The sequence below is a fragment of the Zonotrichia albicollis genome, chromosome 5 (assembly GCF_047830755.1).
Source record: "Zonotrichia albicollis isolate bZonAlb1 chromosome 5, bZonAlb1.hap1, whole genome shotgun sequence".
In the NCBI taxonomy this organism is placed as follows: Eukaryota; Metazoa; Chordata; class Aves; order Passeriformes; family Passerellidae; genus Zonotrichia; species Zonotrichia albicollis.
The window spans coordinates 43,872,663-43,884,851 of NC_133823.1; the positions used below are offsets into that span (position 1 = coordinate 43,872,663).

The window sequence follows — 12,189 nt, forward strand, 5'->3', positions numbered from 1 at the left end:
TTTACTTGCTTGTTGTTGGCAGATGTGGTGTTAATGTACCATAGAATTTGAGGAGCTCAATAGTTTTTTAAAGCCAAGGTGGTTTGTCCTATTACTGTGTTTGAATTTGAGAGTAAGTGGTGTTTATTATTTTTTTCTTTTTACTTTCTGTTCCTCATTGCTGCTGTTTAAGATTTTTTGTTTTGTTTTGGTGAGAATTTAGGTTAAATTCTGAGCCTGACAATTATTTTTAAGTATAACCATATTTTAGAAGTTCTCCAACAGACAGACCAAGCAAAAAAAGCCTATTCCTGGCACTGAAATCCTAAACTGTTATTTTTATAATACGAGCTAGTTGGGTTTGTGTCTAGCTGACCTAAACTTTTGTGAGAAATTTGGGTGGTGAAATTTTTTGTTTTTGTTGGTTAATAAATATTTATCCTATCAGCTGTCAAAATATTTACTCAGTATATACTTTGTTTTAAAGCTGAAAATAGGACCTTACAAATATATGTTCTGTGATACATCTTTTAAAATATGTAGTTTCCATCAGAATGGTTTCAAGTGTATTTTAGAAGTCTTCAGAAATGTCTTTTTAGATGTATAAGATTAGCATAATTGTAGAAGAAAACCACAACCAACTTGTTGAAGTGTTTGTATATGACTGGATGCATCACAATGCTTAATAGAGGTTAGTAAAGAAACAGGCAGTTTTTTAAAATTTGCTGTACTGTTTAAGACTACATGTTCTCAGTTGTAAAAATTTGTTTCAAAAAAATCTACAATCCAAGTGAAACATGCAAAGTTGAGCATGGAAGTTTCAGATTGTGGCATTAAAGAAGGGCAATGCCAGGGCTGCCCCGGGTGAACTGGCAAATGGCAGCTGTGCCTGTGGTGTGTGAGATGTGCCCTCCTGTTGCAGCTCTGTGCTCTCACTGTGTTACAAGGCAGGGTAGCTAGCACTGTGAACTGTCTTAATGGCCAGCTGTGTAAGTCAAATCTGCAAGAATTGTGGATGAGATGTTGATTTTTTCAGTGATGTGAGTATTCTCACTGCTCACAGCCCCCATGTTATTTCTGTGTGTGGAAAACATTCTTCACTTCAAGTGCTTCTGCTAGGAGAGTAAACATACATTCCATCAGGAGTGTGGTCTTTGGTGGTAAAGTAACAGAGCTGTGGCTGCCTTGGGGGTCAGCAGCAGGGCCTGGATACACATTCAGTACCTGTGAGCACTGTGTAACCTGTAATATCAGCAGCTCTGCAGGGCATATTCAGCTCCCATTGCCTCCATAATCAGCCCTGTACACCTGGGACTTCGTGTTTATACATGAAATAAAAGTCAATTTCTGTAGCCAAGTACAGAGTTTTGGTTAGAAAAGACTGGAGGGGTTGGTGTGCAGCTCAGTGCCATGGCTGCCCCCACAATCTCTGCTGGCTCGTGTTTAAAGACTGCTCCATAATGCTGTTTGGGATCCAGAATAGTATTTGCATAAAAGCCTCTAACCTCTCTCCTTGTTTTCTTATCACTGCAGATAACATTGTTTTGTTTGAGTAATGCCCCAGGAAATTGTTCTGTGTATATTTTCCATAAGAAATAAAAAGTGAACCTCTCCTAAGGGCTTTTGGAATCTGTGCTTTGAAGCCCTTTGCAACAGAAGGGAGGGAAAGGAGATTTTGGTTCGATTTTTGAGTGCAGTTTTACAAGCGGATCAGGCTGATCTAACAGCCTGCCGTCAATGAAAAGGGCAATCTCACTCACAGCTGTGCAGCCTTCCCCATCTTCTCCTGAGTTCTGGTGTGGCTTTTCCCTGAGCTGATTAATTTCACAAAGCCAGTGGAAAATGTTCCAGTGTATTAGGGGCACTTTTGAAATGAATCGGCAAGGGGAATCAACTTGCTGAAAGGGCCTTTTGGGTCAGTAATGGCACAGCATTAGATGTCCTACCATCACCAAAAGTAGCAGTCACCTTTTGGATATCCTCTGGTTTAATTGATTTGTGGGAAATGAACTCTTAAATATTTTAGATAAATGGAAAAACAAGCATCTCTCCAGAGTTTTATTTTAAGTGCAGGCATGATAGATTTTATTATTACTGCTTATAAGCAGATAAAATGACCACTGGGTAAATGTTTCTTAAGTAAGGCATTAGCTTAAGATGGAGTCAATAAAGAACTGAAGTAAGGTCCAGCAAATCTTTTTAAAAGTAAGCCCAAGTGCCAAGAGGGTACACTTCTGACTTCTTTATTTTACCATTAATACAGAAAATCAACTGTAGTTGTGTTTAGTTTTCAGACACATCTCAAATATAATCTTTATTTTATTGAAGATCTGATCTTTTAAAATTGCATACTTGACTGTGTACCTAATATACTTCTGCTGTAGTTTTTCTCAGGGTTTCTTCTGAAGAGTATGTGTGCAGAAATTTACAATGAATATATTTTAGTAAAGTGGTGAAGTAATTGTAATTCAGTGCTTCTACAAGGTGTGTATCAGAACAAATCAAAGGTGGATCTAGAAGTATTTCTTCATACTTAACAACTACTTGTGTGGGGTATATTTATGTAAATGTGTGCAGTATATGTATATAGTGAGGAGGTAATTCACTTGTTTTCCTCTAACACATGGTGAAGAGCTTATAAATTTTTTTATTGTTATTGGTCACTTACTGTATTATCTTTGTATCACATTTAGGCATCTTCTGGACTTTAAAGGTTTTCTCAGACGTAGTGTTAGTATGAGCTTTCATGTGACAGCTGAATCAATGTAATGGCTCAGTGCTGTGAACAGGAGATTGTACCCTTCCACCTGTGTAGTTGTCTTGCATATTCAGTTTTGGTATTTCAGTTGCACATCTATCTTCGGTGAGACTATTCTATGCTAAACCAGAGGAAACCTCCCTTCCCTTTCAATTCCAGTGGACAGGCAGCAAACTGGAATGCTGTGAGAAATAACCAACAGCAAATCTAGGAAGTGAATGTCAGTAAACCTGCTGTTTGGACTTTGTTTTTCTGTTCTTTTGACTTTGTCCTGCAGATTGTATGGTGAAAAGTAGGAATAAAATCTCCAGTTTATTGAGGGGAAAAAAAAGGTGAAATTGGACAATACTTAGCCGCAAATATTCATTGAAATGTTATCTTCAGACTAATTCTTTGAAATAATGCAGATAAAATTTAGTGGGAGGATTGTAAATTAAGCAAACATCTCTTGACCTTGCCAATCTACAATTATTTTTAAGGTAGTTGTGAGAGGGAAAAAATAAAGCTTTTGAGTTGAAGGAGAGGGGGAGAGACATGATACGTGTGGGGAATGTGAAAAAACGTAACATAGAAAAACAAGTTTTCAGAAGATTTTACAAAAGCTGCTGAAGTCAACAAGATGTGGAGAAACTTGTCGCAAAAATATCTGCTACTGTAAAACTGTTCTATCTATAATATACTGGTAATAGAAAAACAAAAATATTCTTTAAATTTTTTGTCTAAGGTGGCCACAAGCTTTGGAAGTGACATTTTGAAAGAGACAGAATAGTTTAGCATGTTGTTCCTGTTTCAAATTGTACTTGTATCTATCTTGCACATAGAACAGATTTTAAAACTTAATCTGCTGTCAATAATGTCTGTTAGTGATCCCAAGGTATATAAAAGGCTGAATAGCATGTAAAATAAAAGTATCAGCTTATTTTTAAAGAGCTGTTTTCTTTGAAGTAAAAAACTGTTATCCTTTAAAACATTAAAATTGATCTATGGGCTAAAAGAATCCCAACTAATATCCCCCTAATGCTCAGGAATGTATTTGAAAGGTCTGTATAGTATTTACTAGCAGGATTAATTCAGCAACTTCATGTGAAGATGCCACGCTTGTGATACCAACAATTCAGATTAAAGTTACAGAAAGGTTACAATTAGAACATTGTGAAACAGTTTGTCAGTTATCACTTGGAAAAGAGGTCTGTGTTTCAAATGGAAAAGTTTTAGTTTGTAGGTGATCAGACTACTGTTAATCTCATTTAGGCATGGTTTTTCTGTTTCTAATGAAAATGTGAATTTTAAGTGGAAGAGTTGATATGATATTTTTCAATAATTGATATTTTTGATGACTGTTGGTAGTTTCTGTTGGCTGCATTTGTTAACTGTTTTATGTCTCTGTTTATAAACTTCTATGTTGCTAGTTGCTTTTGTTCTAAGCTCTTTGGTAACAGGATGGTTCTTACCCTGTGAGTTCTAATTTTATATGTGTTCCTTTATTGTGTGGATCCAAACTGGGGCAAAAAGACTACTACTTCAACTACATCCTCTTTATCAAGGGCTACTTTGGAAAGCCTTTCCATTTTCAGTAAATGTCATTTTTCGTGTCTCTAACTTAACACTGAATAGCCTTTAGTTGCTCTTCAAGTAAGAGTATGTTGTGTCAGGTAGTAAATGCTACTGCAGAGTAGCTGTGATTTGGGAAGCAGTGTTAGTGACGTTGGCTGTTTCACTCGACACACATCCTCTTGTTCTCCAGCCAAGTTCTAAAAGGTCCCTTTTAAGCAAGGAACCACCCTCCCAGACAGGAGGGTTCTTGACTCATGCTTGTACATTTTTGATGCTTGTATTTATTTATGAAAGAAAGAATTTGTTATGAGAAATCCAAATGCACTACTGTTTTGAGAAGACAAGTAAAACTTTCAGAAAGCCATGTCAGTTTACCAGCGGAACCTTCTCAAGAGGTTGTTTCTGTCTGCAGCAGGTTTTCATTATGTGCTCTGGATGTTCAGGACTTGATGTATCCTCACTTAATGAGCTGTGCAATATGCCATTGTAGGGTGATACTACATAAGTAATGATAGTTCTTTAGCTGATTAGTCCAAAAAGATCTGTAGTGCCAGGCATGTTGTGGGCCCTGATTGCTTGGGATACTTTCAGTGCTCATTGACAAGACCAGTGTGGCAATATAAGCTTCAGATACTCTTTAACATCAGGATGCTGTTGCATGGTCATATTAGAGAATGACTCTAAACTGTCTGGTGTCATGTGGCATCTTTAAAAATGCACTGGTGTGAGCTTTGTCTCAGTTGTTTCTTTGAGAGGATGACTTGCTGAAGGATGGATGTTTTAAATTTCAAAGTATTTTCTAAGTTAAAACAGGAAAACCAGTAATACATATAAAAGAAACTCAAAACTTGTATAAAAATATTATATTTATCTAGTATGTTGTTTTCAGTTTATTAGAGTTAGTTTAAAACTGTTTTTTCTTCGTTGATTGGGGTTTCCATAAATTCTATTTCCATGGAAGGTGCTGTTCAGAGTAGGTTAATTTACCCAGGTATTGAGGAAGTTAGATGTTTCTAGGTACACTGTATGTTTGGATAATTGACATGTTCATATCAGTTACTGGGAAAAATGAGCAGCATGCAAATACTCTATCAATAGACAATATGACTGACAAATAGGGAGAGCCAGCTGAATGAACAGAAGAAGCTAAAGCACATTGTCCATGTTATGTGAACATGCTTTTACCACCTGATTTGAGCTGTTCATTTCTCAGTCATTAGTAGGGCTTGCAGTGGGTGACACCATGGCTCTGGTTGGATGTGCTGTGCCCGATGCGGGTGTGTGGGTGCAGAGCTGCCTGCCGTGCTTCAGGTGGAGTGCTGGGCTGTGCAGCTGCTGGCAGACACTGGCTTCTAGTCCGCCAGCTATGGCACTTAAAGGAACTCTGTGTCGTGAAATATTTGCACAGCTTCCAGACAAACATGGCCTTGTAAAGTTTTAGTGTGTGTTAGGTATTTAGTATCTAACTGTTGCATTTAGCTGCCCTTGGGTTTGTTACTAGTTCTGGTTCTCCCCCTTTCTGATTTTTGTGTTGCTTTTCCTGCTTTTCTTTAGTTTAACAGCATGCTTGCTCAAGATAAAGGTTCAGAAAAGACACTCATGAATTCTTTTATTTCTGATTTGCAAAACAATGTATGTTTTACCTTTTAATTAGCTTTTTAAATCTTAAAAGCATCTCTGTTTTTAACTTATGCTTCAGGTTCCTGCAAGAATATGTGTTTCACAGAGATTGGAGAGCTGCAAAATTCAGCATTAAAAACACCTGTTTAAATCCTGGTAACTAAAGCACTAAAGAAAGGCGCTGTAAATATTTTCTGGATTTGGAGTAAAGAAATATGCCAGTTAAGTTCAACTATGAAGAATGCCATGTTAATGTAATGACTCAATTTATTTCTGATATGGGGTGGTCGAGCTCCATATGCTCCTGCCCTGTGTAACAAACATCAGGAAAGGCAGGTTTAAGAGTTGAAACCTCAAGAGAAAATTGGCTGTTCATGCCTTGCCCCTTCTTGCTTTCCTTTTCCTGACTCTCAAGTACATCTGTCCAAGTCCTTATACTGTGTGTGCAGAGCTGCCTACATGGGGATTGAAGCTGTGGTGGAGTAAGTTGGTAAGCTGTGATTGTGAGGAGGTTTTACAGAGACCCCTGCAGCAGCTCCCTCTTGTCACTGTGCCACTGCCCATCCTCTGCCTGCTGTTAAGTGCCCTGTGGCAGAGGAGGCTGAATGAGACCTGTCTGCATGTGCAGGGCTCTCTGGTGTTTAATGTATGAGCAGGAGTGGTCTGCAGTGACAGTGGCTCAGGAGCAAACACCCAGCTTTGCTAATGGCAGAGGGAGGAGGGCAGGAGTTCACCTCCAGGCACAGGGCAAGCACACACACAAGGATCTGCAGCTGCTCTGTGAGTTTAATGGTAATCTGCAGCCAAGAATATTTTCTGCCCAACTACTATTGCCCTCATGAGGCTTAATAGATTGCAGCTTCTGGGCTGAGTTTATCCCTATAGGTAGTGTTTTTCTTTAACTTTTTCTTCTTTAAAGTTTTCCCAGATGAATCATAAGCTCTCAGTGTTCTTTTTTCCCCAGATGCTCTCTATAGGGATGGAATAACTGATCTTGCATAATGTAAATACGATGTTTCCCGTAAAAGTGGCAGAGACATCCAGCAGCTTGGGAGGAACAACAAAAATAGAAACATAACTGATTTGTAGCAGTTGTCTTGAGGCCTTGTAGGGTAACAGAGTTAAGCCTTTCCTTACTCTATCCATTTAAACGCCCAGCAACTAAGCAGGGATTTTCTGTGTAGCTCCTTAACTGTTTCCAGGTTCCATTTAAAAAGTTGGTGAAAACCGAGGGCTGGTTCCCAGTGCATGGGTGTGTTTGTGCTGAAGAGGCTGCCACGGTACAGAATTGGACAGATCAGGCCTTAAGCAGTTATTGCAGGTTGTCTGACATTGAACCATCCTAATTGGGCTTTATACGTCTTAAGTTTTATTGCAGTCATTGAAGTTTGAAATTTAGCGTCTAAGAAGGGAATAAATCACTGTGTTTCTCAGAATTTTAATTACAGGGCTGCTTGTGGCAATTGAGAAACTTGGATTTGTCAGACTTAAGAGATGTGGTAGCAACTTGAGGCTTGGGTATCACTTTACCTGTGTCATTTTGTTTTGGCAAGAGATTGGTTAAATATCATCTCAGAACAGCCTATTGTGGTTTTTGAAATGTTTCACCTTTTGATTTCTGATTTGTTTCCTTGTAGTCTTACAATGTTTGCTGATCTGGAAAGCTAGATTTTCAGGAAGGACTGGGTATCTGTTTACTATAAACTCTTACAAAATTCATAAGGCTGTTGTTATCTACCTTAAAAATGATTTGAATTTTCATTATTTGATTACTTTTGAAAGTTGTGGGGGATTCTTTCCCTTTATTTTTTTTTCCATTTACAGCAGACTTACTATTCAACCTAGATATTGCTAACTTAATGAAAAGTTAAATATTAACTATATCCTCTTTGATCCTACTCAAAGACGGTGTTCTGTGAGGAGGGTGTGCATGTGTATCTTCACTGTTCTTCCAGAACTAGCTAGAAACTTGATCATTTACTTTCAGTGGGGAATATTATTTGTAGTTCTGAATGTATTTTCTGCTGGTCTTTATCATCCTGAAGATAAATGTAGTAGGGTTGAAAACTGTAAAGGAACTTACAGAAGCAAGTATAGCTGCATGTTTTTTGTAACTGGAAAGAATGCCTTTAGCTTTGGTTTTTAATTGAGTGTTAATGCCAGAATGCTTTATTGAAAATAATCTAAATTATTTTGCAGAGAGATAAGTAGAAAAATCATATTCTGTTATCTTGGCCATGCCACTAGAAAAAAGCAAGAGCTGCACTGGGGGTTTGAGGGAGGGAGGCGGAGTGTTCTCTAGAGTCCTAGAGAAATGAAGCTATTGTAGAACTGGGGAACAACACTTCAAATGAAGGGAGGGGGAAAGGAAATGAAGCTAAAAATCTGTAATGCTCCCTGTGAAACACAAATTAATTACTTATAAAGTGTTATTTCTTTGCCATTTAAAAGCAAAGTTTTTAAAGTTAAATATTGCTCTTTTAAGATAATAAGTACAACCATGTCTTCAGTCATGAAACCCCTCTTATCTTTGCAGTCTGTAGAGGTGAAGCAAAACCAGCATTGTATGAATAATTTTTGTTGGTCTTGCGTGTCAGTGTTTGCCACAGGCCAGATCTCTGGCAGGTACTGCAGCAGCATTATGCATATGGCACTTGATGTACCTTGTTCAGAGTGGTTGCCAGCAATGTGTCTGGGCATCTCCAAGAAAATGGCATGATGTTTCTTGAATTAAAGCAAAGCTGTGCAAATAGCCTTTGCATACACATTTCTGGTAAATGTATTGATCCTAATATGGATAATGATCCTTTCAGAAATATTTTTATTAAATAACTAATGCTACAAATAAAGAGAAGTTCTGTAATGTGTACTATCTACAGTGCTAAAGTTTCTGATCTCTTAAATTACTTGGGTCCTCCAGCTATTAAAACACTCAAGGCAAATCTTGCCTGTCCTGTGACTGGGCTTACTGTACACGTATTGAAAATTCCATCTCAAAGGTATGTGTGGAAGTGCTGAATGGGCTTTGCTTGTGCAGGTCAAGCGTGCTGTGGATGAGTGGTACCACAAATGCCAGTGCAGTGCTTCCTGGAGCAGCTGGGCTTACAGTGCATGAATCTTGTAATGTATCAGTCTGTTTCCAGCCTGGAATCTGCTGGCTTGGGTCACTGAAGCAGCTTGAGCATTTTGCTTCTGGCCATCCTCTTTACTGAGAGTTTTCCATATCAGAGCAGAAAGCATGGTGTGGACTGGGCATTTGGATGAATCACTTTAGTAGAGTACAAACAGCTTGTGTCTGCAGATTGAGCACTTCTGCTTTACTGCACAGTCCAATTCTTGTCATGTTTTTTAACAGCTTACTGATACCAGTGTGCTTATTCATGCATACCTCACCTTGGCTCTTGAGAGTCTCAAAAACAGACTTTAGAGTAGTCTGCTCCCTTTAGAAGTGAAATTGATCCAGAATCAAAAGGTATACTGGGATCAGTATATAAACTGTGTATTTATTGGAATTGTTTAATGTTCAGCCTATTTATAAAACTATGCACAGATCCTCAATTTCATATTTTCTTTTTTGGATTTTTTTTTTCTTAATTGAACCAGCTCCAGATGAAAGCTATTTGCTTATATTTAAATGCAAGTGCTTTATTTTCCAGTTTATCTAAAATAGTAAAATATTAATCTTACGGAAGACTTTTTATAAGTACTCACACTGATAGGTATTTTTAGTGGTCTTGTTGCTCTCAGTTTTAGACACAGTGTACTTTCCAGAAGACTCTTTCATGTTCCTCTCTGAGAATCAGGAACTGGAAAAAAATATTTGTTGTAAATGTCATTTTTCTAACACTGTTCTAGAAATATATGATGTTGATATCTTTTAACTCTGCCTTATGAGTTTTGTTGGGCTCTTCTCAAAGAATTAGCCTTGTCTGTGCTTGTCCAAGATTCAGAAGCTTGTAATCCATAGTTTTTCTTTCCTGCTTTTACTAGTTTTGTTTTGATTAAAAAGAAAAGGTTACATTTTAAACTTTGTGGTTTATACTGAAATCTTCTGTTTATTGTAATATTTGGTAGGTTATTTCATTAAATCGTTTCAAAGGAAAACCAAAACCCAAGAGGTGTGGTATGGCAGTCATTGTTATTTACACACCTTTGGTTATAAAGCAGTTAAATTGAGTTGTGAGGAAAAAGAATTGTTGGAGGGCTTGTGCACAGTTGTATAATGAGATAACTCTCATGATGCTGATGGTATATGATAGGTCTAAGATACTGACAGACCCATTACTCCACTTGTGAAATGGACTTGTACTGATAATTTGGTTCTGCCTTTCTTGAGGAAGGGAGGACTGTGAAAATACTTGGTGAAAGCCATTTTTAAGTCTAATAAATCAGTGATGTCCATTTAATGAAAGTTTCTATGTCTGTTCATGTATGTATGAGAGCATACATATTCATGTAGTATTAAAAGAACATCTTTCTTTTCATAATATTTTGGTTCCTAATATATATTCCTAGTCTTCAATGCATCTACTGAAGTCTTTAGAGAAGCTGATACTCTTGGTACATACAATTCTCATTTCTTAGGAATTGTTAATGGGCTAATATTTTTTCTGTTAATAATTTAAAATTACAATTGCAAGTATCCTTGAGGAAACCCAATGTGTTGTGATCTTTAGTTGATATTATGAATAAATAACAGTGCTACAAAATCTCAGATGCTGTGGTGAAAGGCTGAGTAACTTGCCTGGCCAAACACCTCAATGTCATAAATAAATGCAAATTTTGAAAAAGATTTCCTGATAATAATTTAATTTTGAACTGCTACTTTACAGAAATACTGACAACTTCTGTGTTTGTTGAATGTCTCTTAACAGGAATACAGAAGGTGGAACATGGAGACCAGTATTTTTGTGGGGTTGTTTTACTGTATCTCTTGGAATTTCTGAGATGATTGTTTTTAATAAGTTTTTGGCACTGATAACTTAAAGAATAAAAGCTGAGGGGGGGTGGAAAGGGCAACTACAAAGAAGCCAAAGTGTATTTTTAAAAGTCATTATTTTTGAGGTGCTGAGAGAGTTGGCTCATGATTTTGGAATGCACACTGTTAACAAGGATTCCTTTGAGGAAGTCTCTGTAGCCCAGTGTTAAAGGCAGTCAGAGACCAACCATAATTAATACAGTCTTTCAAATTAGTGGTGAAATTCATCAGCCAGCTTCAAAATCTGACCTTTATATTCTACCCATAACAAAATACAACCTCTGCTATGTCTTTAGTAAGAGGAAAAAGGAATGATTGAAGTGTAACTTTGAATGTATTCATAAAAGGAGTGATGAAAAGGAATATGATGTAATACTACCTAATACATGGGCAGTACTACCTGAAACAGCTTATGAGAGAAAGTTGGATGTGAAGTCCCAGAGAGTTATCCTGCGGATATATGTTCTGCTGTAACCTGTTTGGGAAGAGCAAAAGTACTATTTTGATATAGGCGGCAATTTACTATCTAATTACAGAAAAATATTTTTTGCATGGGGAAATTTGGATTATTTTTAATCTATGAAAACTGAATGAGATTACTGGTCTCTCTCTTAATAAAACTGTTCATCTCCTGAATGACAGCAGCTGTTGCTTGAACCAGCCTAGTGCAGTGAGAGGCTTGTCCCACTCATTCTCCAGTGTCCTTCTACTGCTGTGTTACACCTGTCACTCAGAACCACTTAGTTTTACATCAACTGGTTTGTGTTACCTCTTGGTTATTGATAATTCTTTTGTCTATGTGGGGTGAGGGATATAGATTAAAAAAGCCCCAAACAAACAAAACCAAAACCACAAATAAACCCCAAACCTTAAAAGTATTTGATGTTCGCTGTTCTTTAATCTTTCCTACAACTTCAGATATCTAATTTGTCTGAGTACACAGGTGTTATTTGCTCCTCATGGCTTGTTTAGTTATTTCCTCCTCATGGCTTGTTTACTCCTAGTATGGGCAGCAGTTTTAAAACTGTGGATTTTTAAAAATGTCACTTTAAAACAGATTTAGTTAATCAGTGTTGGATTGCATCCCTAGGAACCCAGAACTGTAACTTCTAAGAGACTTTCCATTGTAGCGTTTGGGATGATACTGGACAGAGTAAACCATCAGAGATACCAAAATTGTGTCAAGTCCTTTAGAAGGCGCTAAGGAAAAAAACCCCAAACCAAACAGACCCCAGCTCAAGTCCTTTAAAAGACATTAAGGAAAACAACCACCACCAACCAAACTCCAGAGAGTTTGAAT

General features: G+C 37.4%; 1 protein-coding gene across 10 annotated transcripts in view; it reads left to right on the forward strand.

Annotated features, from left to right (window-relative positions):
- The window catches only part of FRYL (FRY like transcription coactivator), a 159,742-nt gene that overhangs the window by 27,297 nt on the left and 120,256 nt on the right, over window positions 1-12,189 (forward strand). The window lies entirely within an intron of this gene.